The following is a 6,640-nucleotide window of genomic DNA, read 5'->3' on the forward strand; positions in this document are numbered from 1 at the left end:
ACTCAGAATACTCACACTCACATATCATTGACCACTACACGCTGTCATTTACACCTTTGCTTTAAAACGTAACAAATTATAAGATGTTAAAAATTGCTTATTTCAACAATTTTGAGTGTTTGAGTTGACCTTTAACAGATCTGAACTCATATTTCCAAAAACATGAAATGCACAGTTTTAGTGTTTTAGCTAAAAGCTGTAGGGACTTGGGTTGGGAACCAGAGGGTCGCCGGTTCAAGTCCCAGTGCGGACCAAATCTGGAAATTAGTCTGGTAGCTGGAGAGGTGCCAGTCCACTTCCTGAGCACTGCAGAGGTGCCCTTCAGCAAGGCACATAACCCCTCCCTCTGACATCTCTCCATTAGTACATGTGGATCCTGTTTGTGCATGTGTGTGTATAATGTTCAACAACAGAGTGTTTGATTTGTGATGAATAAAGTACATCTGTGTAGTAGTAATAATTGACACGTCATCAAGTCCCTTTTTGTACATTTCTTTGTCCTGTTAATCGGATTGAAGAGCGATTCTGTTTGAGTGTTTTTCTTTGGAGCTTTCTCGTTGGAATGGAGGATTATTCTGTTAGCAGTGAGAAACATATCTGTCCTGTCAATGTTGTTTCCAGGTATAGCTGTTGCTGGGAGGAGTCCCCCCCCCCCCCTCCCTCCCACATGCACATAAGAATTCAGACAAGTCGACTACACTAAGGTTAAGAAAACATTTTCATATTATTCCCTACACACACATTTTACTGATCAATCAAACAGTTTGTGATAGACCCCCCAAGTGGAGTCCAGATTTCTGTCACATGTGCACACACTGACACAATCACACCCCAGCGCTTCCAACTCAAGTCAGCTGCCGCCATCGGCCTGAGGCACCTGCACCAAACACACACAAGGGCTGAGTCTAAAGCCCTCGAAACGTGTGTGTGTGTGTGTGTGTGTTTGAACATTCTCGGACTTAAAGCAGCTCTACTACGCTGGAGATAGTTAATTGGATGAGGAAGTCATCCGTAGAGTCATGTGTGTGTCTGTGTGTGTGTCTGTGTGTGTGTCTGTGTGTGTGTCTGTGTGTGTGTGTGTAGCAGATGAAGAGAGGTGTGAACATACGGCTGCACACAAATAGAGCCACGTTGACCACAGGAGCTTTTTCACATGCACACATAGAATATGTATGTTAGTCCAGCTAAAAACACAGAAACGTTTCCAGCGTTCTGTGGCAGAACTTTTCAAATCGAGTCCGTCGTAAAGAGTGAAAATGAGCCCATCGAGAGAGGCTGAGACGCTGGAGAAAGAGGAGAAATAGGTACAATTACAATCGCTGATAAAGGAGGACACTATGGAAGCAAATAAGAGACATAATTATTTGAATTTTAAGCCACTGAATGTCAAATATTGAAATGTAAACACCACTGAATTCATAGCACTGAAACATGAGGCCTCAATAGAGTTTTGTTTTCATTCACAAACTACAAGAGCAAAGACAAAGACCTTGAAGCCCCTAAAGACAGGAAATCTGTTTTTGCACAACAAAGCATTGTATTTCCTAGTTAGACATATCTACAATCATAAACTTGTCATAATCGCTTTTCCCAGTGTGAAAGCTCAGCAGCGATGTCCCCCTCAATGCTCTCTCTCTCTAAAATAAACACCTCAGTCCTTCTATTTCAGAGAAGTTTGAAAGGAGCACATGCTGTGAACAGTGTAGGCTCCTGGTGACCCTCCCTACCTCTCTGTTCATAACATGAATTATTCATCAGATCTAAGAAGTAAAAGTAACTATATGAAATAGGCCTGCAGTGAAAAGTCCCCTCATCCACACAGTCACTGCGTCTGTTTGTCCTCGTTTGTCCTCCGCCCAAAGTCACACACCTCAGAGGCACGTGCCCCCCCAGCCTAAGTGCGATCGGCGTCTGATATTTCAAAACAAACTGCGTATGGAGGGAGACACGTCGCGGGCGCCCCGTCGTGGAGAGAAGGGGATTATGGGGGATTACGCCCCCCCTCTCTTATCCTCCACTTTTCCTCCCCTCAGCAGTGTGAGTTGTCCAGACAGGCAAAGTTTTGACACTAAAATCTGCCCCCATCCGTATGAAACTACAGTCATTCAGCAGCTTACAGGGCGGATCATTTTCTCTTTCTCTTGTTGATTTACTCACAGAGCTCCTCCATGCTGCATCGACCTTTCTACACTCAGCTGTCTGTCTCAAACATTCCTGCAGTCTGGTCTGACTGGTTCCTGAACACCTGACTCATTATTATTTCAGCTTGAAGACGCAGTTTCTGTTTGCTGTTTGCCATCTGACAGAGGATTTCCAGGAAAAACAAAACTTTGAGGCCCCGGAGTCAGATAATAAAATATAAGAAAATGGATTTAATCCACCGTATTTTATCTTTTAATCTGTGAAATCTTTGTAAAGCACCATAAAGTGACATTTCAAGCGGTTCAGAGATCAAATCTGCTTGTAAATAGCAGAATATAGATCACATTTACTGTGGTGTGAGTTACAAAGTCTTTAAATGAAAGCGAAACTCAATAACACATAATAGTGACTCAAAATGAAACTCCAGTTCTCCTTAAGTGCACTTCACTTTAATCCTTTGTTTGTTTTGGCTGGCATGCACTGTATTTCTATCTGTCTCTGTGTAAATGTATGAGTATGTGTGTGTGTGTGTGTGTGTGTGTGTGTGTGTGTGTCCTCTAAATGCAGCCAGACAGTCATTACACCATTGTTGAACTCACACAGCAGGAGAGAGACAACAACAGGCCCAACGACGCGACGTTGGTGTAAAGAGCTTTCCTTCTAATCAGGTTGTTTATGGCACAGACCGTTCCAGTTTATTAACGGGACGCTGGAAGGACGTTCAACTTTGTGGTGTCGTACAGTCAAGTATAAATGTGTATCTGTGTGTGTGTGTGTGTGTCGAGGCGGTGTGTTTGAGGATGCCTTTAGAAAAAGACAGATGTATAATATTCTGCAGAGACATGATCAAATAAACCGCACACACATCTGACAAAAGACACTTTTAAAAAACACATTATTCATTTTAAGCCTGACCACGTCCTGTTTACATCACCGCTCTGTGTCTGATCTACATTGCACTTTGTCATCGTATATGCCACAAAAGCAAAGCCTTTGTCTCCGTCCAGCCTGAGACAGAAATCAAAGTCGAGGGTCGGGTTCAGAAGTTTCCTCCAGGAACAACATCTGCAAGTCTTCATCCATACATTTGGATTTCTTTGCATATTGACGGATGAGCGTGGGGGCTTTAGTAATCCTGACGTAGAAAGAGTTTGTGCTTAATGAGAATAAGAAAAACCCTTGCAAGATGCACGACTCCCATTGTGCAACATCTGAGCTGGAAATATGACAAAGTCAACTGAGGACGTCTTTAGGAGCAACTCTTGTTCATCATAACTTAATTAGCCACCTAGCTACAGCTGATAACATCTGCATGCTACAGCTAAGTGATTGAGGCCAAGTAGATAAGATAAGCCTGCTCAAAGTCAATAATTCAATCAGCCACAATAATACATGTTCACTGCCTATGTGCTGGAGAGAACAGGCAGGCGTTAGCGAGGAGATAATGCCTCACACTGTGGCATCAATAATAATTGATTTCCGTCCTTGCAAAGACTGACATCAACGGAGACGGCTCGTTCTCGGACAAAGTGCTGATCTGCAACAATCACAGAGGCTGTCACAAAGCCAGCGTGAGCATTTCATATGTCCTTCCTCTGCCTGAGCGCAGACAAATCCACTCAGCACTTAACACCACTGACTAGAGGAAGGAGAAGTCTCGGCCCTGTGTGACAGCAATGTGACCTAAAACCACAGCCGTCTCAAAAATAGCTTCTGCACGGACGATCGATACGAGGGCGACCTGACTGAGAAAGACTTCGCTCAGGTCGAATCGATCCAGTCGTTGTGCTCTTACATGATTTATATCACCAGTGCTAGAAATCCAGACTTTTTCCTCCTATGCTAATCCATCACAACCGCTCCGTTTGAGCAGGTGTTCCCCAAATGGTAGAAAAAGCCAGAGGCCGCCAAATAAAGTAGGAGCACAGATCTGTTAAAAGCAATGACCCTGGATCAGTCCAGATGCTGGATGCTTTGTGCAAACAGGCAACTAAAGGTTTCATGTGGTTTGACATCTGCCTGCCTGCCCTTCACAGAAACTCACAAATCCCACTTATTGTTTGCAGGGGCTAAAAGTGGGCGTGCTCCGTGTACAGATAATTTGACACAGCAGAGTTAAACAAACTCAGACGTTCCCTAAAGGCATATTTACTCTAAGATCTAATCTCCTCCTAACTAGCGTCCCAGTGCAGCTCAACAGCTGATATTATGCTCCGTCTCATGCATGTCTTCATTCAGTGTTTCTATAAGTCTACCTCTTTGTATCCTCCACGTCCTTGAAACCTCAGTCAGCCTACGTCTGGTACATAATGTTCAACCGCACACACACACACACACACACACACACACACACTCGAATATATAAACACACAGGCAGTCTGAGGTCAGCTTCTATCACTGCACTGTTTCCTGTTTGCTTCCTATTTCTGACACAGGAACAGAAATCAGCAGTCGTCTCTTTCTTCCCCGAGCGTGCCGTCCTTCACTCTCATTTCCACTTCCACTATCTTTTAGGAAAAGGACAAACAGAAGACATGCAATTATTTTTTTTGCATATTACACTGACCCACAATGCATCTTTGTCTTAAACTTTAAAGCCCCTGATAATGTAAGGGTAGCTGACAACTAGCTTGAGCTTCATCTTACTGCATCAAAACAGTGTGAGAGATGGTCATCAGTGATTTTATGCATATATATAAGGAAGTCTAGGATCTAACTGACATAATCCATCCATCCATTACCTCACACCCTGAGAGACAGACAGACAACCAGCCGCACTCACATGCAAACATACCGGCAATTTAGAGTCACCAATTGACCTAAAGAGCATGTCTTTGAACTTTGGGAGGAAGGGGGAGTACCCAGAGAGAACCCAAGATGCACAGGGAGAACATGCAAACTCCACACAGAGAGGTTTGAAACAGGAAGCCCCCTATAGCTGTGAGGCTAACTGAGATAAGAAGTAGGAAACGCTAATTGTATGGAAAAGTGTTTCTTAAGGATTTAATTTTTTTAGAAAAGGGCGTCTTTTCCAAGTCTAATGCTTTTGTTATTTGTCCCATTTTTCATATAGTCCATCTCAGGCTAAATATTCTTGCGATACTTTGAGTTTTCTTCAGGATTGTGTGCACGGCTGCAGGTTTTTTTTTCTGATTGAAAGAGCACGGTTCATAGAAAAACAGCTTATCTTGCAATGTCAGTGACTTCAAATAGTCCCCATTACCTCATATGTTGGATCAGCATTAGGAAAGGAAAGTACTTTTCCGCGGGCTCCAATATCTGTGAAACTGTTTGCATATGTCATAACTTGCAAACTCTGGCAACAGTCTTGAATACCATGTCAACTTGTGAGATTGACAAATTGACTCTCTCTGTGAACATACCAAACTAGAACCCTCCCGAGAGACACTGATAGTAAATCGTTGGAGTTCCAGTGCAGCACCTTTTATTGTCAATAAAGTGCAGTGTGACAATCAATAAAGGGTTCCCTGAACATTTTCTCCTTTATCTTTATGTGAATAGTTTGTTGCATAAGCAGCCAATAAAATGTAGGTGATATTTAAAGACGCACATGAAATCGTCAACTCGATAAGGCCATCTGTTCCCAAAAATTCCATGTGTGCCTTTAAAATGTCTCCCCCCCTGAGAATGTGTCCGTCTCTGGCACGTTTTCAGACCTGCTCCAGGCAGAGCAGCGGCACGTGGAGCGACATCAGCGCCAAGGAACAGCGGAGTGTAGCACCAGCACATTCAGCTGGAGATCCTTTGTAAACATGCAGATATATCTGAAGATCACATGAACACAAATTAGCATTGCAGCATTTAGCACAGGAGATGCAGATGCTGTATTCTTTCCTTATTATAGGTGACATCATATGTTTGAAGCTACTTATGCAATAGCCAATCAAAAGATGAGACTTTGGATTGGATAGAAGCACCACCAGCTGATTTAAATGTACCAGATTTTGTTACACAGGCACAGACATGACTGTGGCTTAAAACAATGCTGTAAACAAAAATGTGGCAACTTTCAGAGACAGAATCTCAACAACAAGTTCAGATTTGGCTCTTTTTATAACAAAACTGTCAAGCTTTTACATCCATTGTTTAAAATGTTTGTGTGTTAACCTCAGTCGCCACCAAGAATCTAGAGTTTCTCTGCGTAAAGCGTCCATAAAAATAGAAGTTAAACGTGCTTATCCCTTCATAATCTACAACAATGCACGGATAGAGGACGAGTCTGCAGCCTCCATTGCATGTGATACATCAGTTTTATTTATTCATGTGTCTGGAGACGCTTTCAAACGTTAAAAAAGGAAGATAAAATGTGCAAAAGATTTTTTTTAAATGGACGCAGACATTCATCCCTTTTTGTGTAAAATAATCAATCTATAAAATCAGAGTCACACCACATAGATTGAAAAAAAGATCCAATAGATGCACACATATGCTGAGTTGATATTTAGGTCAGCAGCACTCTGGGCGGCGCAGCATTGTG

This window comes from Labrus bergylta, chromosome 24, assembly GCF_963930695.1.
Source record: "Labrus bergylta chromosome 24, fLabBer1.1, whole genome shotgun sequence".
NCBI lineage: Eukaryota > Metazoa > Chordata > Actinopteri > Labriformes > Labridae > Labrus > Labrus bergylta.